General features: G+C 46.0%; 1 protein-coding gene across 6 annotated transcripts in view; it reads left to right on the top strand.

The window, feature by feature from the left end:
- The window catches only part of KDM6B (lysine demethylase 6B), a 960,064-nt gene that overhangs the window by 659,658 nt on the left and 277,307 nt on the right, over window positions 1-23,099 (top strand). For all 6 annotated transcript variants that reach the window (XM_078670455.1, XM_078670453.1, XM_078670454.1 and 3 more), the window contains one exon: window positions 13,413-13,489. The gene's annotated coding sequence lies outside the window, so the exon portion shown is untranslated. The remainder of the gene's footprint in view (window positions 1-13,412; window positions 13,490-23,099) is intronic.

Here is a 23,099-nt window from a genome sequence, read left to right as displayed (position 1 = left end):
AACGCTTTAATGATAGAATTACAGGGCGTTGCTTGGGGCTGTTAGCCCTTGCAAAGCAATCCCCACACCAGTCTCTGAAATTTAGGGACTACTTTAGGTTGTTGGTGCTTGGACATAGAAAGACTTCATATCCAGTGATACAACAAACAATCCAGTTGATTAGCAGCAGCCGACGTGGAGCTGTCAGGAAATATATGGACCAGCAGGAACATTGGTCTTTTAACTACAGTGGCCAACACATGGCCTCAGTAGCTCATGACAACCCAGTGAGATGTTGGATCTAGCACTTCCTATCAAGTTGGTGATTTATCTTGTCCGAAAGAAGTCTGGAAAAGTATTAAAAATTGTCATGCCTTACCCTTGCTTTCCCCCCGGCCCAATACCCCCCTAGATCAGAGTGGATTTCAGAGGAACTTCTGTCCATCCTCCTACAGGAGATATGCCTCTTGCTCGCCAACGGTTCTATCAAGAAGGTACAGCTTGCACAGAAACTCAGGGTTACTATTCTTGCGATTTCCTTGTTTCAAAAAGAGACGGAGGCCTCAGACCTATATTGGATTTACACACTCTCAAAGCCTTCCCACAGAAGGACAGATTAATTATGCTCACTTTGGCGCATCTGCTTTGAACCTGGCTAATTAGATGGTGTCATGGACTTGCAGAATGCATATTTTCACAGTCCTGTCCTGCACTCCCAAAGGTATTGTCGGCAGTTCAAGGTGGGTCAGTAGCATTTTCACTTTACCATGCACCCTTTTGGCCTGATCAGTGCCCCTTGGGTGTTTACAAAAGTGATGGTAGTAGTTGCTGCCCATCGGCAGAGGTCTGGAATCTCTATATTCCATCACCTCGATGAATAGCTGCTGAAAGTGTGCTCACTGTAGTCAGTGGTGAGCCACCACCCAACAACCGCAGACCTTTTGCCACTATTGGGTTTCACCATAAATGAGCTGAAGTCCTCCCTGATTTCCTCTCAGAGGCTTTCATTTGGGCATTCCTGGATGCAGTAGAATTCAAGGTTTCCCCTCCACAGCAACAGGTCCAGGACATTTGGCCTACAATCCAGATGTTTCAGTCTTGAACTTAGATCAAGGTGAGCATTGCATTAAGGCTTCTGGGCCAGTAGTATCTTGCATCCTCCTTTTCAAGTATGCTAAGTGGCATATGTGTGCCATGCAGTGGAAATAAAACCTGTGAAGAAATGCCAAAGCCAAGAGACTCTGAGGGTCAGTGAGCTGGCCTTCTGTTCTGTTCACTGCATAGGAACACAGCAGCTGAGAAACCTTGTTGGGGCAAGATGGTAGCCCAAAGTCTTGAACCCACTGCCAACTGCGCCATACAACACCAGGGACAAGAACCTGACACACAAATTTGCAACCGCGTTTGCTGAACCCAGGAGTGTTGTTGAAGTGTAGCCGGGACCCCCAGAGGACGAGTTATTGACCCAGGAAGGATTTGCCTGTTGCTGCAATACTGGGTGACCAGTAGTCAAAAGCCACCAGGCTTCTGACAGTACCAAGAGGACTTTGTGAGACGTTGACCATGTGACCAGGTCCGCCTCTCCCACTTCATGGACCGAGGAGTAGTTGCAGCAAGACCCTCGACTACCGCATACCACTCGACTACCGCATACCACTCACAGCATCCTTCATTCCTTGTATCAGGACCACTTCCTTAGGAACGTCCTGCAAAGGATAGTAGTGGTTGGAACTGACTGAAAACTGTTTCCCCCTGCCAAGGTAACTGTTTCTAAGGACCTTGCTCATCCCCTTGACCGGCTCCCTACTGGAGTTGGTTGCCTAAAGTGACTAGGTGACCGCATTACAACTAGCCCAAACTTTTTCGTGAAAAAGTTTCTAAGTGTCAAATTAATTGAATTGGTCAATGCTTGTTGGTGGTTGAGTGAAATAAGTTTATTTACTATACCTTTATCTCCAGAATCCTTCTGTGGATCTTTTTCATTGTGGTGTATAAAAGTTGTCTTTTTATAAATTGGTATCAGATTTCTATGGTGTTGTTGATTTTCTTCTTCAATTGTTTTGGTGCTGTTTAACTCCTTTACACTTGTTCCTTTCTGTAAACCTTACGGCTCAGAGCCAAAGCTACTCTGTGTTGAGTTGAAGGTTTGAAAAACCAAACGTAAAGGTGTTAAAGGGGTTGTTAAGTGTATTACACTATGAAGTCGCACAGCTATACCATATTTTACACCCCATTTCCTCACAGCCTCGCTGTAGGCCCAACATTGAGGATGCTTTTCCAACATTATAGGTCTTGGAGCAGACCGCTGAGCATCTGCAGTGGTGGCTGATCAACCACAATTTGTCTAGTGGCTGGGCCCTTTACCGTCCACAGTGGTGACTGATGCATCACAGCCGGATTTAAGTGAACTGTGGAAAGTAGGCGACTGACTTTTTATTAGTCTACTAGAGATACATGCCATTTGTCTGGCTCTGAAAACCTTCCTGTCATCCATCAAGGGGAGACTGGTGCATGTTCTCTAGAACATTACCACCGCCATGTGGTACTGCAATAAAATAATGGAGGGTGGGGTCCTGTGCCAAGACATTTTGATCTCTGGATATGGTTGGAGCGCTAAGGCGGCTTCCTGGTCGCCCATCACCTGACAGGGTCCCTAAATGCCAGGGAAGACAAACTAAGCAAACATCATTTGGTACCCGGAACTCCTGAGCTTGTACTACTTTTGTTCTTTTTATACCTATATGGTGTGTACAAAGCTAATAATGTTGTTGCCAGTACTGTATGTTTTATGAGTAGCTTGTACTGTGCCGTCTGTCATATCTTGTGTGTACAAGCACAGTTTGCTCTGCTACTGCCAACGTTGTAGGCCTCGAAAAATCCAAAAAATGTTACTTGACCTGGAAGTTTAGTTACTTGAATAATCTACTTGCCCAGATTGTAATGTACTTGACCTGTAAACTGTTCTCAAATTGTGTAATCCTAGGCCAATGTTTTATTTTAGAGTTGCCTTTTTCTTCATTATCACTTGGAAGAGCACCTTTAAATATGCAAGTGTAGCATTTCTGCTGTACAAAAAGAAACTTTTGTTTGATTAAATAGACAATCAATCAGGAGTTTTAAGCGCAAATATTCACCCGTAAGGGTCTCAAGGTGCTGGGGGGATGCAGGATCCACCATCAAGGAGGGGGTCTGTCGAAGAGCCAGGTTTGAGGTTTCTTGCGAAGATGGGGAGCGATGTTGTCTGTCTGAGGTGGAGCGGAAGGGCGTCCTAGGCTTTGGCCACAAGGAAGGAGAAGGAGCGGCCTCCCGATCTGGTCTTCCTGGTGCAGGGGACCACGGCGTAGGAGAACTGGGCTGATCAAAGGGTCCTTTGGAGTGCGTGGAATTTGAGTCGGCTGTTCAGGTATGGTGGTCAGTGCCGTGGAGGGCCTTGTGTGCGCTGGTGATTGACTTGAAGGTGATTCTCGCCTTAACGGCAAGCAAGTGAAGTGTGCGCAGGTGCTAGAAGATGTGGCAGTCTTTTGGCAGGTTGACGATCAGTCTTGCGGCGGTGTTCTGGATGTCTAAACTTTTGCTTCATGTAAAAGAATCTATCCCACATATAGGGTACATGTGATCCCCAACGTTTCTCTTTGTTCACTAATTGCATTGCCCTCAGAGCAGGGGCAGTAGTGTTTCTCAGTTCATGTTTTAAAACTCACTGTTAATAAACAAGGTGCCATATGTAAAGAATTTAGAGATTGCGATTTCTTTTTTTTTTTTTTGTAAACCTTTATTGGTATAGACAGGATATACAAATCTGGGCCTACAACCAAACTGGCCGGCCATAATACGTGAAAGCAGTCAAGAAGTCCAGAATGGAGTTACAGAATCAATCATAGAGAAACGTAAGCAATACAATCTTAAAAAGGGGGGGGGGAGGAGAGAGGATCCAAACGGCCAGCAAACAGGAGCAAAGAAGGTTATTTTTTATAATAGGGCGATAAGGAGTATGACAGGCTCGGTGACAATATAGAAGAATCCGGATTCCCAAATCAAACCATCGGTAACAGAACGGCTAAAGGGCAGCCATGCAGGAATGTCAGCACTGTATATATCAGTATAAAAACAGGGCCGTGAACACAAGTCAGTATATAATTAAGAACAACTTTGCATCCCCACCACCCAGTAGCACATCGGAAACAGAACAAAGGGGCCGGAATAGCGACAACACCAAGACTAACCCGTCATACTAACCTTGGGAGAGAAGGAAAAAGGGAGGGAGGGGGGGGGGGGGGGGGGGGGGGGGGAAAGAGGAAAGAGAGGGAAAGGAAAACACAAACTGAAAGAGAAGACTGCCGCGCCTAAACAAGCGCCCCGTAGCAAGGAACACATAAGAGAGCAACAATATCAACAACGAGAAGGGCATGGGAGTCTCAATGGAAAGCAGCAAAAATACAAAAAGAAGAACAGCGACATTACAGACCCCACCCCAATCATACCACGGAAGGCAAGGACAGACGCGGCACTCCAATAAAGAGATACAAAAGGGCCATAGAACTGAGGAAAATAAAACATCAAATAAGACCCAACCCACCCATCCCACCCAGCACCCCTGCAGAAGGCTACGGCCTACCCTCCAAACAGCGCGGGGTGCTACGGCCTACCCTCCAAACAGCGCGCCTGTCGCCCTAAACCAGAACCCGAAATGTAGTAGAGACAAGAGAAAGGAAGAATATAGAGACAAAAAAGGACATCAAAACAAAGGAAATAAATGGGAGGGAGGAGCAAAAGGGCAGAAACAAATACGGTCGGCTACAGCCCTCCACCCAACCATACGATCATATTACATGTGAACCAGAACGACACAATCTCGAGCGCCAAAAAAACGTACGGGGGGGTCTCCCACAGCACAATAATTATGAGCAACGTCGCCACAGATCCGTACATCAATAAACCACCGGGAGCCGTGCATCTCACCCCAGTCCCTTCCTAACCACAGTTACCACCCACCACAGGACAGTGTGAGGTAAACAACACGATGCGAGGCAAGCACACAATTGAAAGAGAGTACGAGCAAAACGTAGGCCAGGGAGGGCAATCAATAAGCAAGCGGGCAAAAGTTCAAATAGGCAGTTCAAATGTCTCAGCAATAGCAACAAGGGCAATAATAGACAGGAGTTCAGTCTCGCCGTTGGGAAAAGCGGGGATTTCCCTGCAAAATAGAAACACGACCTCATCAAGGCAACAACAGGCAGCGGTCCACCATTGGTCTCAGGCACCCGGGGAGGATCGGATCCCCGCACGACATCCAAGTCCCCAAACTCCAAACATCGAAGAGCAGGAGGTTCCAAATCCACCGGCCAGCAGACCCGTCGATGGATAGCGACAGTATCCCTCGTAGCAACCTGGGGAGGCGAGGCGGTGGCATCACTGAGGCAAGAGGGGACCATGAAGGAGCGTTCACCCAAGATAGCGGTGGAACGAATCGAGTCTTCCGGAGCACTGGGGGCCAGGGCCGCGCGTAAGGATCGTAAGGCATCAAGAACGTCTCCAATCGTAGGCTCACGCACACACGTCCAGGCCCCCGTGCAGTCCAGCAACCCAAGGCCGTCATCACGAGGAGACCCACAGCACAGGTCGTCGGTAGCCATTTTGTGAATTCAGCCTCCTCACCACCCTCCGCGATTCTCGGAACAGTTCACAAATGCGGGCCTTTACAGATTTCCGGGGGGACCCAGCAATGGCAGCCTCGGTGAAAAAAGGAGATTCGCCCAAGGCGGGGGGCCGTCTGCAATATCGCTGGCGCTCCTCTCAAACAGAGTCCGAAGACGAGGGTCCAGGGTCGATGGACGGAGCAGCGGCGGGGGGACCCCTTCCCACGATCAGTCCACGGAGCACCGCGCCCCGCACCAGCCTCACGGCCGTCAAGGCGGGCCCGGATCAGGGTCACCGGGATGTTCCCACAACGGCTCTCACCAGTGGCGCAGTCTCTCGGCCGGGGCCGACGGTCACCACAACGCCAGGCCGGATCCGATAGGCGAGGCCCCGGTCTCAACACCACGAGGGCCCAGGTCCCTTCGGGGGGCACAACTTCGGAACCGCAGCACGCCGGAGTCTCCAGGCCAAACGGTGAGTAAGAGCGAAACTTTGCGTTGCTATTTCTTCGGAATTGTGTCGTCTCTGGGCAGGATATACAACAGGATAGGCGAGTCAGGCCAGAGGGCTGACGGAGCCGAGCTACAAGGCGACCATTACGCTCGCGAGCTTGGCTCCTCCCCTCTGCGATTTCTTAATTGAGATACTTTGCAAATCGCAGTTAGGAAATTGCAAAACAATATGTACAAAAGCCTAGAAGTTGAAAATAGCTATTTCTAATCGGGTCACAATAGACCTGCCTCATGAATATCAATGAGTGCAGTTTGTAACCCATTAGGGATTGGAGCCAACACAGGTATGGTGGCTACCATGTCAGTGACTGCTTTTTTTTTTTTTAAAGATTTTTTTAATGCAGCTCATTTTCCAAAAGGAAAATGGGATGTGTAAAAAATTATTATTTTTTTAAAAACTTAATTGGTTGAATTTTTTTCTTTTTATTTGAGACAGCAGTCCATAGGACTACTGCCCCCCTTTTAAAAAAATATTTGTGAATGGTTACCACCACACTTGAAGTGTCGGTTAAAAAAAAACAAAACATGTTTTGCGACCATAATTTTGTCGCAAACCATTCATAAATACCACTGGGAATCAGTATAAGAAAGGGATGCCCTAAACCTGACCTTTTCAAATACCGATTTGCAAACCCAAATTGCGATTAAATAACAGGTTACCAAATTGCAATTTGGCTTTTGTACTTTCAAAAATACATTTTTGCGATCGCAAAAGACCCGATTCTGTTAATTGGTCCATTTCCGACCGCAAAATAGGTTTTGTACATATGGCCCTATACTACTAAAGCATAATGTGGTAGAGCGCGGTCATTTACAGATAGTAAATTTACCTTTGATATGGCCAAAATCGTTCCCTCTAACATGTAGTTTTATTGATAAATCTATATAGTGTATAAACAATCTGTGAAAATTGGGTTTCAACAAACATTTATCATATGCACATCAGCAAGTTAAGTGTTAGTTATTTAAATGTGTGTTAGATAAAAAAAAACTGATGTCCCAAAGCCTTTAATTTTTGCACACTTTATACAGTAAGTTATCACTTTACAAAACACTGAAACTCTGCAGTCAGAGAGAGAAGAAAATTGTAAGACAATGTAAACTGACTTTGACCTGTTACTGAACACAAATCACATGTGACCGGCTAAAAACAAGATGTTCGAGGCATATGGGCTGCAGATCACACACTAGTGCATAGATCGCCATCTGGTGGTGGGCCCGGATGATTACACTTTGTTGTTGTCATCGATGAGTCTTTGTATGGTAGAGGACTCCTCCTTTGGTGCATGTGCATCGACTCCATCTTCGGATTCTTTTTTTCATCGTCGAAGAGAGTCCAAAGAAGAACAGCAGGAAGACGTCCTAGTTTCCGGAGCAGAGGATTCAGCTTCCAAGGCTGAAGAGCAAGCAGACTATGACGATCCCCTTCCAGCTGGTCAACAGGTCGAGATTACAAACGTCAAACCCGTTCACACCCCCATACCGGGCAGGCTTCAGTTCCACCTCCAGATTCAGGTGCACACCGATCACAAACTTCCGACATCCGGCCCGGCAACGAAGACTACCAAAAAGCCTCTAAGCGACTCGGGCTCAAGTCAGTCGGTCGGTCCCGAGAAACAAAAAGGTCCTTAAACCAAAACTAACTCCAGCACCGAAGCAAATCTCGGTACCCAAATCAGTTGAGCATAAAACAAGGTCAGCACCAAAACCAATTTCCACACAAAAAGCTATCGAACCGAAGCCAAGTCCGGTACCGAAACAAGTCGAACCAAAGTCCACTTCGGTACCGAAACACACTTCGCCACCTAAAGCTGTCGACCCTAAACGTGCTTCGGAACCGAGAACTCCGGTCCTGAAAACATCCGATCCGAATAAAATAACATAAGCCGACGAAAGCTTCTGACCAGAAGTCGTCTGAACCGAAACCAAAATCTGCTCCAAAGATTGTAATAGACACTGCAAAACCTTCTAAACAACTCGGCTCCAAGGAAGAAAAGTCGGTTTCAAAGAAAGATACTTAAACAGAAGAGCGTTTCCGTCCAGATCCAAAACAAGACTCTTCTTATTCATCCAAAGGCTGGACATGTCATCAATGTGCCTCCTGAAAGGAAGCAGGACCCTCCCACCACAACTCCAGTCCCTCTTAAAAAAACATGCTCAGACTTCTCCTATAAGGGTACTTTCACCACTTCTAAAACAACCATACCTTGACATTTCCCCTGCACATTCACCATTCATCCCACACAGCCCTGCACCAACAGATGATGAGGAGTATGATTACTCGGGGGGGGGGGGTAGAAGATAAGCAACCACTAGATGACCCAGATAACATTCATTGACCATCAGATGATCCTTGGGAAGATTATAATGCACCAGATGCCCCAGATCTGCCACAAGATGACGCACACCCTTCTAGGCCATCTCCTTCAGATGACAAATAGGGTTTACACAACTCATTCATAGAACAGCAACCTTTCATGGGGTCGATCTACACACTGATCCAGTTAAAGACTACTTCCTTATGGACACATTGTTACCATCACATAAAACTACAACCATTTTACCAATGCTTAAAGGGGTTGTAAAGCACGCACCTGAGGTATTTAAAGCCTCCGTCAGGGCCAGGGTAATTAATCCCAGGCTGGAGAAGTAGTAAAAAGCAGCTCCAACTGACCCAGCTTATATCAAAGGCCAGCTGCCATTAGACTCATTAGTAGTCTCAAATACCAGGAAAAGAGCTAATTCACAGACAACAGGGGATGCTCCACCCCTGATAAAGAGTCCAAAGTTTTAGATGCTTAAGGCAAACGCATGGCTTCCCAGGCAGCCAACGTCTGGAGAATTGCCAACACCCAAGCTCTGTGGCAAGGTATGATAGGCCTCACTACGATAAGCTTGAAACCCTTATGCAGCATTTGCCAGACAAATATAAGACCAGGGCTTCTGACTTAATACAGGAACGTAAGGTCATTACTAATTACTTCCATCTGTTGTGCTTTCCATACTGCTGATACAGCTTCAAGGGCAATAAATACCGGCATACTTTTTCATAGGCATGCCTGGCTGCGTATGTCTGGATTCACCCCAGAGGTAGAAACCAGTATTCTTAATCAACCTTTTGACCAGCAACATCTTTTTGGTCCTACAGTTGATACATCACGAGAAAAAGTGAAGAAGGATACTGACACTGCAAAGTCCATGGGAGCTTTACAAGCTCAAACTCCCAGAGCGTCCTGTCGTCGTTCTTCTTACAGGGGAGCCTCCAGGAATTTTCCAACAGATACCCCCTCCTCTGCTTACAAAGCACCCACCCAATCCCCGCCCAATAGAAGTTAAAGGTAGAGGCAGAGGTAACAACAACCGTACTGCCTCTACTCCCAAACACTGACTTCCCTCCCCTCCCACCAGACCATTCAACCCCTGTCGAGGGAAGATTACAACAGTTCCTACCTGTCTGGAACTCCATCACAACAGACAGGTGGGTGAGACAAATAGTTCAGTCAGGTTATTGCCTGGAGCTCACTTCCACGCCTCCAACAATACCACCCAGATAGCGTCCCATGTCACAAGAGCATCTAACATTTCTAAAACAAGAAGTGCCACTCTACTGCAGAAAAATGCAATAGAGCCAGTTTCAGTACACAATCAAAACATAGGAGTTTACTCCCTTTATTTCCTTTTTCCCAAAAAGGACGGCTCCCTCAGACCTCTACTAGGCCTGAGACCCCTAAATCTTTACATAAAGTCCGACCACTTCCATATGGTCACATTACAGCAGGCCCTTCCTCTGTTAAAACAAGGCGACTGCCTTGCTACCCTAGATCTCAAGGACGCCTACTTCAAAATTCCCATCCACCAAGCTCACAGAAAGCATCTTAGGTTTATACCGGTCGGTCAGCATTACTAGTTCAAAGTCCTCCCTTTCGAAGTGACTACAGCACCTTGTTTTCACAAAGTGTCTTGTAGTAGCAGCACACTTGAGAAGGGAAACATCAATATCTTCCCATATCTCGATGATTGGCTAATAAAAGCCAAGTCATACCACCAGTGCGTGCAGCACACACCAGACCATTCACCTGTTACACAAACTTTGGTTCACTATAAACCAAACAGTCACATCTCCAACCATCCCTGTCTCCACAGTATATGGGTGCCACAATAGATATCTCCAAAGCACTTGCATCCCCCAATCCAGAAAGAATACAAAGTACGCAAGCTCTTACACAAAAATTCCAACCGCAACACTCCCTACCAGCTTGAGTATTCATACAACTAATTGGAATGATGGCGTATTGCATCTTTGTAGCTCCACACGCAAGACTCCAAATGCGCCCCCTGCAATAGTGCTTAGCAAGCCAATGGAACCAGGCTGAAGGTCAATTAACAGATCTTGTGGTGGACGGCCGGACCCATCGCTCTCTGCAATGGTGGAGCACAAAAAACCTTTCCAAGGACGGCCGTTCATAGAGCCAATTCCATGGCTGGTGCGAACCATGGACGCATCTCTCACCGGCTGGGGAGCTCATTTGGCAGAGCACACAGTACAGGGCAGATGGACACCACAGCAAAAGCTACTCCACATGAACCATCTGGAGTTGCTGTAGCCGTTTTTCTAGCTCTTAAGTCATTTCAACATTACCTATCAAACAAGGATGTCTTAGTCCGCACAGACAAAATGACAGCCATGTACTACATCCAAAAAACAGGGAGGAACACACTCCTTACAGCTCTCCCGGCTGGCGCAGAGCATATGGAGGTGGGCCGTTCCTCCAAAAATATTTTTGTTAGCAGAACATCTACCGGGAGTTCACAATCAGGTTGCGGATCTGTTAAGTCGTCAGAGCCAACAGATTCACGAGTGGGAACTTCATCCTCTAGTTCTTCAACCTTTCTTTCAACAGTGGGGACAGCCAGAAATAAATCTGTTCACCACACACCTCAACTCCAAATGCCCAAGCTTCGCCGCTAGGTATCCACACCCATTGTCCAAAGGCAATGCGATATGGATGAGTTGGGCAGACAGATTTGCGTACGTGTTTCCGCCTCTCCCACTCATTCGGTTAGTGGTGCACAAGTTACAGCAACACTCCCTCACATTGATTCTCATTGCACCAACGTGGGCAAGGAAACCGTGGTACACCACACCACACTACTAGAACTCTCAGTGGTACCACATCACAAACTCAAACTCTGTACACACCTGCTAACACAGAACCATTGAGAGATCCTGCATCCAGACCCCATGCAGCTCAACCTAGCGATTTGGCTCCTGAGGTCTTAGAAGTTGGATATCTTAATCTCCTGCCTGATTGCATGAGTGTTATAAAAGAAGCTAGACGTAACCAAGTGGAAACGGTTTGTTATATATCGCACCAATTAAAACATTAACCCACTAGATGTTTCCATCCAAAACATCATATGCTACTTGCTCCATCTACAAAGATGCAGTTTAGCATACTCCTCAATCAGGTTATATCTTGCTGCTATAGCAGCTCACCTTCAAAACAGACGGCATCTGTCATTATTCAGAGTTCCTGCCATCAAAGCCTTTATTGGAAGGCCTTGAAAGAATAATTCCTCCCAGGGTACCACCCTCCCCTGTATGGAATCTAAACATTGTTCTCACTAGGCTTATGGGTCCTCCATTTGAACCCTTGCATAAGTGTGACTTACAATTTATTTCATGGAAAGTTGCTTTTTTAATTGCTTTTACTTCACTCAGAAGAGTAAGTGAGATCCAGGCATTAACAATTCAAGAACCATTCTTGCAACTCCATCACAAAAAAGTGGTTCTAAAGACAAATCCCAAATTCCTTCCAAAAGTCATTTCACCATTCCATCTCAATCAGTCTATTGAGTTGCCAATATTCTTCTCCCAACCTCAAACAGTTGCTGAAAGAGCTCGCCATACATTAGATGTCAAAAGAGCTCTCCTATACCATATTGATAGGACAAAGCCATTTCGTAAAACAAAACAGATTTTTGTGCCTTTTTCTCTTGCACATAAAGGTAATCCCATCTCAAAAACTGGGATTGGGAGGTGGATTGTTAAATGCATTCAAATTTGCTACCAACATCTCTATCCATTCCCCCTAGGGCTCATTCCACCCGTAAACTAGGGGCATCTATGGCATTTTTAGGGAATATTCCCTTAGATGATATCTGCAAAGCAGCTACATTGTCTACACCACACACATTCACAAAGCACTACTGTGTAGATGTGCAATCAAAACAAGCTAGTGTGGGCCAGGCTGTACTCAAAACACTATTCCAAACCTGCAACAGATACTGGTACTCGCCGCTAAGAGAGAGAACTGCTATGCAATCAATGCACTAGTGTGTGATCTGCAGCCCATATGCCTCGAACGAAAAATGCTATTTACCAGTATGCATCTGTTCTTGGCAAGTAGTGCTGCAGATTCACACACGCCCACCGGCCTCCCCGGCTACCTTTATCTGTTCCAGTAATATCTTACACTATACATGGAAATCTCTTTCTGTTCTCACACAACTCCATAATTTTCCCTAATGACAAAAAACAATCTGAAGATTCAGTTGACGCCCATGCGCACTATGCTCCAAGGGAGGAGTCATCTACTATACAAAGACTCTTCCAGGACAATAACAAAGTGGAATCATCCGGGCCCACCACCTGATGGTGATCTATTCACTAGTGTGTGAATCTGCAGCCATACATGCCAAGAACAGATGCATACTGGTAAGTAGCATTTTCCTTAAAGGCATCTTTATTGCTTCTTCACTTTGAGTGAACAGAACACCTGTTCTTTTTCAGCTTGCCAGAATGGGTGAGTAGGCCCCTAAATATAGCTCACCCGGAAAAAATCTGACTCTCAATAGCGAATGGGGGAGTAGATTTCCTGAGGCCTCCGCTGTACCTTTTAAGTAGTACATACCAAAAGCTTAAACTTTTTGTGCCAGAGCTGGACCTGTTTTGTTGGGTGAAAACTTGTTATCCTGCTGCCTATATTGTACATACTTGTCCTGTGGTGAAAGCTGCCACTACTTCTTGTTATGCTTTTCCAGTTTGTGTATATAAAGGAAGCTTTCAATGCTGCTGCACTTGTTCTCTGCGAGAGGGAAGCTTGTGATATTTTTTTCCTCCGTAAGAAAAAGTGCAGCACAGGCAGCAGCTCAAGCTTCCCTAACACACAACAAAAGCATTACGGACAGCAATTTTCTAATTGAGGAATATCTTCTGAGGAAAATGTATTCAAATTAATTCTCGCACTGTTCTCATATGCTGTACCTGCTCTTGTGTTACAGGGAGCTAAACTGTTGCTGCCCTTATCGCCAGTGCTAAAGTTCACGTCGGCACAAAAGGAGTGAAGGTTGAAACTAAGGTAATGCGTGTGGTTTGTCTCTACAAAACGCTTGTGGTTTCTTTTGTTAATACACCTACCAAATGACCTTTTGCCCACACATTCAGTGGGAGAGCTCTATTGCACACCCTTACACTGTTGCAGAAGTCTACAGGAGAGGCGAGAATGCATATCATGATTAGTGCCAAAGTGCTAGGGAAGGCTAAATTGTGTGTAATGACCATGGGTTCTATTGTCAGTTGCTGTCCCAGTGGTTTCTGTCATCTGTTTGACTGGGCTGGTAGGAGGTCATCCTCCTGAATTAGGTTCATGGAAAGGCTTCTGACATTCCCTCCCAGGGGTCTGAAGTTTCTGCATGTCATGGTGGGAACTTGGGCTGCCCCAATGAATTCTTGTATCTTTAGTCATACCAAAGGATTCGATCGTTGTTGGCTATTTCTGAGGTGTTGTGTACTTGTAAAGTGCACTATCCTCCGCAAGGGTATCCTTGCCTTGAGCAGGTATGTGTGTCTAGCCCTGCCTATGGCAGGTTGTTTAATTGGAAAGAAAACAAGTTACTTACCTGTAACTTTGGTTCCCCAGTATTGGTAACTTTCATAGATTCCCATGCTTTTGTATCATTCCCCGTCATCGGAATGGGAGTCTCGGTAACAAAATAACATAGCAGTAGGTACAAAAGAGAAAGAAAAAGGCCTAGGCCTCATTCCCTTATGTAGCATATCCGCCTCTTTTTGTAAAAGAGACCAAACTAAGCATCAGCCAATCAGAAGAGCCTCACCCCATAGAACCCTCCTGAAGGAACCTCAGAGGCTCAAATTTTCGTAGCCGTTGTGTAACAGTCATCATATCTGCTGAAGGCTGAGCTTTCCTCGGGGAGGTGGGTGGGCGCATGGGAATCTATGAAAGTTACCAATATTGGGGAACCAAAGTTACAGGTAAGTAACTTGTTTTCTTGCCCCAGTATTGGAACTTTCATAGATTCCCATGCTTTTGTATCAGAGTAGCAAGCAGTGAGCAATAATCACATTTTGTGGCATAAACATACATTGCAATAGCCATCATTACATGAAGATACAAAATGTGCAGAGAAAAGGAAGGTGGGATAGAAAGGAAAGCTCATTAATTAGTGGAAGAGGTACCTCAGGACTGCCTGGCCCACAGCCGTGTCCTCCTGTGTCAAGGATTCCAAGCAGTTGTGCTTTGTACAGGTGTGCACGCTGCTCCAAGTCGCAGCCCTGCAAATGTCTCTGTTGTGCACTCCCGCGAAGAGAGCTGTCGAAGAAGCCACCGATCTTGTGGAATGCACTCTAATTCTGCCGTTCAGCGGCTTACCAGCTGTCTAATGGCAATGGAGAATGGCACTGGAAATCCATCTCGCAATACTTTGTTTTGAAAGAGGGAGGCCCTTGCGAGGACCACCAAAAGCAATGAACAATTGGGAAGATTTACGGAATCCTTTGGTGTGATCCAAATAAAAGTTTACGCACCGTTGTACATCCAGAGAATGCAGTGACCTCTCCGCTGATGTGGAAGGGTGGGAAAGAAAGATTTAAGAATAACCGTCTCATTCAAGTGAAAGTTAGAGGGCACCTTGGGTATGAACCATGGGTTAGTCCTTAAGATTACTGTATTCCTTTTGAATTGAAGAAACGGATACTGAACTCCCCAATGCGTCTTGCCGATGTGAGGGAAAGAAGAAGAGCCAATTTCCATGAAAGGAATTTCATGTCCGTCCGATGTATTGGTTCAAATGGCTCTTTCATGAGCTGTGTGAGGACCAAATTCGGTTGCCAAGTAGGAGGCGGAGGCCTCACCGGGGGATAGACACGGAACAATCCTTTAAGAAACTGTTTAATTATCCTAGAAGACCAAAGAGAAGGCCCAGACGGAGAACGTCTGTACCGAGAAATCGCTGCCAAGTGAACTTTTATGGATGAATGGGCCAGTCCCGTCTTAGCTAAAGACAAAAGATAAAGCAGAAGTTGATGAGGTTGAGAAGAGAAAGGGTCAACACAGTCTTTCCTGCACCAAATGCAAAATCTTTTTCATTTGAAACGGTAAGTCTTATTCGTGGAAGGAGCTCTAGCCTGGGAGAGAACCTCTCTTATTTCATTTGAGATGGGAAGGTTCATGAATTCTCGCTGCTCAGGAGCCATGCTGTCAGGTGCAATGAAGCTGGATCCGGATGCCAAATTTGCCCCTCGGACATTGTGAGAAGGTCCGGAATGGTTTGCAAGGGAAGAGGAGGAACAAGCGACAACAGATGGAGTTCCGTGAACCAGAACTGTCTCGGCCAAGCAGGGGCTATCAAGATCATCTTGCATGGCTCCACTTTGATCTTCCTAATAAGCCTCAGGATCATTGGAATGGGGGAAAGGCGTACACAAATGTCCCTGACCAGGCTATCGAAAGAGCATTCCCCAATGATCCTTGATGGTGAAGCCTGCTTGCATAAGACAGGCATTTCTTGTTGGTCGGTGTGGCAAATAGATCTATTGTAGGCTTGCCCCACTGTTGGAAAACCTTGTCCAGAACCCGCTGATTCAGTTCCCACTCGTGACGGACTGAGGATAGCCTGCTTAGTCTGTCGGCATTTTCGTTTAAGATCCCTGGCACATGTTCCGCCTGCAGTGAAGTCCCGTAAAGGATCGCCCATTCCCAGATTTCTTGAGCTTCCTGAGATAAGGGGAGAGACCTGGTTCCTCCTTCCTTCTTTATGTAATGCATTGCCGTGGTGGTGTCCGTCTGGATGAGAACCTTCGAACCTCCTAGTCGAGGGAGAAAAGCTTGAAGAGCCAGTTTGATTGCCCTGAGTTCCAAGAGATTGATGTGAAGCAGACGGTTCTGAGGTGACCAATGTCCACTGACATGCAGATCTTGCAGTACTGCCCCCCAGCCGTCCAATGACGCATCAGTCGTCACAACCTAAGGAGACGGATCGCTTATGAAGGATAGACCTTGGGACAAGTTCTCCTACTTTGTCCACCACAAGGCAGCTTTTCTCATTACCGAGGTAATGGTCACTTTGTCGTCGAACGAACCGTGAATCTGTCTCCTCTGGATGTCCAGCTGCTCCTGAAGAGGACGCATCCTCAATCTGCAGTGTGGAATTAGAGGAATGCATGAAGAAATCACTCCTAGAAGAGATTTGTAACGGCGTACTGAAAGACACCTTCTTCTTAAGGCTAGCGCCATGGTTTGTAGTTGTTCCTGCCTCTCCAAGGTTGGGAAAGCTTTTTTGAGATTAGAGTCCAAAATGGCCTCCAGGAAGCGAGCAGTCCTGGACTGAACCAGAGATGACTTCTCCTTGTTTAGAGTGAGACACAAAATCTGAAACAGGTTTGTGCATGCGTTGACTGCTTCCCTCGCGTCCTCCCTGGACGGAGCCTTCAGCAACCAGTCGTCCAGGTAAGGGAAGACTTGAAAGTGATTCTTCCGTAGAAACGCTGCCACTGGTGCCAGAACCTTGGTGAAGATTCTTGGGGCCGAGCGAAGACCAAAGGGTAAAACCCTGAATTGAAAGTGGCTCTTTGCTACTGTAAATCGTAGAAACCTTCTGTGTGCTGGGTGAATCGGTATGTGAAAGTACGCATCTTCTAGATCGAGCGTGGCCATGAAATCCCCTGGATTGATGAGACTTAGTATGTCTTGAAGTGAGACCATCTGGAAAGATAGGGAGATGATAGGTGTTGAGCTCCCTGAGATCTAAAATGGGGCGCCATTTCTCTAGCGTCTTCCTTATTAGGAAGAACCTGGAATAGAATCCTTCTCCTCTTTAGTCGGAGGGGACCGGCTCTATAGCACCTTTCAGGAGCATCTGATGAACTTCGAGCCGCAGAAGACGCAGCTGTTTCGATGGAATGGCGGCCGGGGATTTGGATAGTGGGATTTGTGTAAATTCCAAAGTATGGCCCTTTCGAATGATGTTTATCACCCAAAGGTCTGATGTTATCTTGGACCAATTCTGAAGATATTGAGACACCCTGCCTCCTCCTGATGATCTTGTGGAGGTAGGCACAGTAGGAAGAGCCAGGAGGCCGCTATTGTCTCTTGGACGTTTCACGTCCTTGGCGAGTTTGCCTTCCTCTATTATTAGGTCTTGAGAAATTCGAGGACTGGCCTTGTCTTTGCTGATATGGTTGGCGGTAGTGTTGAGAGCCTGAGCCATACGATGAGTACCTTTGAGCCATCCCTGGCGACTAAGGACTGCAGCACCAGCCAATGAACGAAAAGCTGTTGTGGCGATGTCCATGGCACAGTATCATTTCCATTGACGTTGCTTCCCCTTCTTGTAAAATCTTCTTCGCCTCTGTTTTTGATTCTGGAGGAAGTTGATCCAAATGTGGCGAAATGTCACACCATAGTTGGCGATCGTACCTGCCTAATATAGCCAAGGCATTCGCTGCTCGCACCAAAAGACTAGCCATTGAAGAGAACCTCTTCCTGGCGTTGTCTAACCTCTTGCCTTCTTTATCTGGAGGAGTTGTCAAAGGAGCTGAAGGGTTGTGTGACTTCCTTTGTGCTGCTTGCGAAATTACCAAGTCCGGTTTTGGGTGTCCCGTCAAAAACGCCGGACCATCCTCAGGTGCTTTGTATTTTTTGTCGAGACGCGGTAGTACAGGGACCATCGTCGCTGGATTCTTCATTGCCTTAAGGCCTTCATCCCAAACATGTTGGACAACAGAGATAGATCTAGTAGTCTTTTTATAAGGCTCTTTAAAGTCCTATAAAAACATTCAGTGGTAACAGAAGGCATTGGTAGTTTGAATCTGCCTGTCGCTCTCTCCATCAGCTTATGGAATCCCCCTATATCCGCTGGCGGGGAGTCCACCGGATCCGGGCATGGTGAGGCTGGGTCTGGGATGACATACTCGTCCCATTCTACACCTTGATCAGGTCTGCCATCGAAGTCTTGATCCTCATCCGAGGAATCATCATGAGTGTCCAGTGGTATCGAAGATACCTGTGGAACCGGTGTCTGCGGCTGAGATGTCACCTGAGCCGGCACTTCTGGAGAAACCACTGTAGGAGCCGCAGGGACAGGCAGGGCTTGCGTAGTCTGAACAGCCGCAGGCTGTAAACATCTAGATTTGTAATCCTGCAGCATGTTGTGGAGATCCTGCAAGAGAGAAGATGGTAAAGACACCAGTCTTGCCTCGCATACTGTTGTGGCTGGGCAGAATGATGATACCCACACTCCTGCTGGTACTCCCCTTCAGAATCCGTCTCCTGGCATTTAACCAGAAGCTGAGATGGACTGTTTGCATAACCATACGAGTCCTGATCATCATCAACTGATTCGTCATCATCCTCCTCTAACAGCAGAGCTGGAGGCAAGGGGGTAACTCTCCTTGGAGACGTCCTGTCAGGTGTAATTCTTCTCATAGAAATAGTAATTCTTTCCGTCGACGACAGAATCGTCGACGATGGAGCTGTATGTGGTAATACTACCGTCGGCGGTGTCGTCGACGGAGTAGACTTCGTCAACGAACAATCGCCGACGAGATGGGTGTCGTCGACGACGACGAGACCGTCGACGCTCCTGCTGTTGTCGTCGTCAATGTTGTCGTCGTCTAAGCCCTCGACGCCGATACGGTCGTCGTCATCATCATCGTCGACGTCGCTGACACTGCCGTCGTCAACGACTCCATCCTCGTCTTTATACCGTGGACGAGCCAGTCGACAGTACCATTTTAAGCTTAGGCTTCAGCACCTTCGGCGACGAAGCCTTCATCTGCGTCGTCGACGACTTGGAGCTTCTGTCAGACTTCCAAGAAGACTGAGAAGAAGGTCTTTTGAAGGCTGGATCAGTCTTCATCCCAGAAGAAGGTGTAGATGGTCCTTCCCTCTCCTTTTCACCATGGTGAGGAGATTCGACCGGACCCTGGCTCTCAGACTCTCTGGGGGTCTTTTTTGAGGCCTTAGATAGACGCTCCATAAAAGGAGAAGGGGAAACCCTACCCCTTTTGACTGACCTTCTTGTAGATGAGGCTGAAGAAGAGTCTTCACTGTCACTGGAGACTGTGGTAAGAATGACTTTGTCAAAGAAGAATTCCCTTTGGGCACCTTAATTCAGAGACGCCAATTCTAACACACAACTAAACAATTATCATTCATCCATTTGAAAAACTGACGGGACGACACGCGGGACGTTTTGCTGACCGATATCTCAAGAGGCGGCATCGATGAGCACAAATTACTCTGAGAGACTGGATATAGCTCTCAAGCGCAGAGATCACGAATACACAAAGTCAATTGTGGCACTACTATTACCCAAAGACGTGATTCACCAGCCGGAATCCGTTTGACATACCGTGTGTGGATGTACTTTCATCTAAAGGTCGATTCCAACTCTATTTTCGCCATTGAATTTGCCGCTTTACATATATTGTATACATGATTGAATCCCCATCTTTCTGCATAGCAAGACGCGATATCATATTCCTTATCACTGGCTATTGTATTTACGTGACCTCGAGCTTAGATGAACAGAAAACATTTTTCGAAATAATAAGAAGTATTTTTGGGAAGACAGATATTCCTGAAGAAGGCGGCTATATTCTAAATTGCCCGCCGAAACGTGTTGAGAAATAAAGGGAGAAGTACAAGACATACCGATCAAGGACAATTCTGACTGTTGCAGAATCTCTACCTTTTTTGTGTATCTCCCTTTTTTAGCTTTAGGAACTGTATAGGTTGCATCCTTATATATGAGTTGTTCCTCGTTTATATTATCTGTGTTCCCAATGTCTATTTTAAATTCCTTTTTATATGTTTTTGAATTGCTTTTTTATAAAATAAACTGTACATCCTGAATTTATTTGTTTTTATAGAATTATATTGTTGCACATTGCATTGCTCAACGGGTTGAGTCTGTATGGATGAATGATAATTGTTTAGTTGTGTGTTAGAATTGGCGTCTCTGAATTAAGGTGCCCAAAGGGAATTCTTCTTTGACATAAAGTCAGTCTTGGTACACTATCCCTTTGGTTTTGGGTCCCTTTCTCTTTTATTAGAGACTGTGGTAAGAAGCCTACCCTCACGATACCGGAGGGTCTTGGTAGAAAAGGTGCGGCAGATTTTGCAGTCTGCAGCCTTATCAGGATAGAGGCAATAAATACATTCTTTATGCTTATCCTCAACAAACAATCTTTTCTTGCCACAGGTGGAACATGGCTTGAAAAGGGCCTTCTTCTCCTTATCAGACATCCTGGAAGGGACAGCCAACAATTCTGAAGAGAAATACTGAAGAAAACTTCTGAAAAAAGTAGAAATTGAGCAGAGCTCAAAGGAGACTCCCTAAGCACAACGTGCGGTAGAAAATCTGAGGTTCCTTCAGGAGGGTTCTATGGGGTGAGGCTCTTCTGATTGGCTGATGCTTAGTTTGGTCTCTTTTACAAAAAGAGGCGGATTTGCTACAAAAGGGAATGAGGCCTAGGCCTTTTTCTTTCTCTTTTGTACCTACTGCTATGTTATTTTGTTACCGAGACTCCCATTCCGACGACGGAGAATGATACAAAAGCATGGGAATCTATGAAAGTTCCAATACTGGGGCAAGCAAGGTCTTCAGCTTCTTGTGGAACTCAAAAAGAGAGGAAGAGGCTGTGAAGTCAGGTGAGAGGTCACACCACCCTTTAGGAGCGAGGCTTAAAAAAATAAAAAAGCCTGAGCTGGTTCTGTGTATGCATGGGATGTGTGCAAATAGAAGTCTTGAGGTGCCTAGGTGGTTGCTGGAAGAGGATGTGCCTGTTCAGGTAGGTAGGGCCCGAGTTCTATAGTGCCTTGTGTGTGTGAGGAGTTTGAATTGAGTGTGTCTGTGCATTGGGAGCCAGTGTAGTTTCCCTGAGGTGTGTTGTGAAGAGAGTTGTGTGTGGCCCGTTAAGGGTGGCTCTGGCTGCCAACTTCTGGATGGATTGTAGTCTTCTAGTGAGACGATTGGTGATCCCTGCGCAGAGGGTGTTCCCATAGTCCCAACTTACTTGTGACTAGGGTGTGAGTGACAGTTTTTCTAGTGGCTGGAAATCTAGCTTTTGTAAATAGTTGTCATCTGCACATCACCAAGTGAAGTGTTCCAATTTGTTTTGCTCCTATTTAAATCTTGGATTGCATCACACTTCTGAATTACAAAAAAAAAATATTTTGTAATTCCCAATATATTTTGAAGTACTTGTACTATTCCTTTACAAGCTGTTTAAATGTTGTTAGAAAAAAATACATCTTACAGCCTTTTGTTTCACAATGATTGTCAGACAACTCACTTGACAAAAATCTCTAACTGTAATAAGAGAAAGTAAAGTAAACACAATTTTCCAGGATAAGATCAGCAAGAATAGTAAAAAGACAAACTGAAATTTGACCTCTGTCCTTGAATAGACAGCAATGTGTCAAGATAAAAACAAGATTTAAAGATGTCCTTATTGCTCATGCACTTTCTGAATGAACAGAACACGTGTATCTTCCCTGCTTATGTTCACTCGCTAGAGAGGATGAGTAGGTGCTAAAAATAGGTCGACCTGATAAAATCTGACTTGCCATAGCAAGTGGGCAGGTAGATTTTTCAAGGCCTGATTAGGACCCTTGTGGTTCTGAGAGGACTTCAGACAATTACATCAGCTGCTGGGAGGTGTGTAACTGTATCCTGAAGAATAAAGAAGTCTGTTACAGAGCTCAGTGTGGCGTGTTTCATTTACGTGCTTCCTGGCATGGGTGGAGGCGGCAACTGGTGACTAGTAGGAGATACGTGGCCCAGAAAAACAGGATTGCTCTCCCCGAGAGCTTACTACGATCTAGCAAACTGCTTGTGCATGCCACGTGCGACCTAAATCAATGCAAAGCAGTCGGAGGTTGGCATGTGTGGAGTCAACTCGCTACTCCAGCCAATACATGGCCCGTAGAGAAGTTGAAGGCTTGTTAGAAGAGCACATTAGAAAAGCCTGCTAGAATCCACCAGTAAGGCCAAAGGAAGAGACACTACAATGCGCCAGAACAAAGAGCCTTTATCCATGCCAAGCAATTTCTAAAGACCGTGATAACCAGATACAAAAGCAGAAACTTACTTACCGGTACAAGTGAGCGAAGTGCCATACCAAACTCCGATCGGATGTGGTGACCGAAGTTCAAGTACAAGGGTTGTGCTTACAGAAGTCTCAGAAGCTGCCGGGTTTAGCAAAATCTTTCTGAACAGCAAGTGCTCTCAATGGCAGAAAACGGAAAGAGCAAAATGCAGTGCAGCCATGTTCTTACCACCGCCATTCGACACGGTGAAGAACCGGTACATTGGTGCCTTGTCGGCTGCATGGATCAAAACATAGATGCGCTAGAAGAAGATCATTAACTACTTAAAGAATCTTGCTGGTGAGGGAGTGAAAGAAGTGATAAAGAAAGTCTTGCCAACTGAAGCTAAATATACCAAAAAGGCAAAAGAGATGTTGGAAACATTGACTGCGAAAGATCCATCTTCAGCCAAACACGAAAACAGGTTGGTGAAACGATGGATGAGTTTGTTGAAAGACTTGAGACACTCGTTAAACATTGCAAGTTCTGTGATTTTACCAAGTAAGAAGCCATGCGAGTTCGAATTATTAGTGGCTGCCTTTCTGACTCGTTTAGAAGATGCAGGTTGAGAGAAACA

This window comes from Lissotriton helveticus, chromosome 12 (genome assembly GCF_964261635.1).
Source record: "Lissotriton helveticus chromosome 12, aLisHel1.1, whole genome shotgun sequence".
NCBI lineage: Eukaryota > Metazoa > Chordata > Amphibia > Caudata > Salamandridae > Lissotriton > Lissotriton helveticus.
This window is presented reverse-complemented; position numbering and strand designations above follow the sequence as displayed.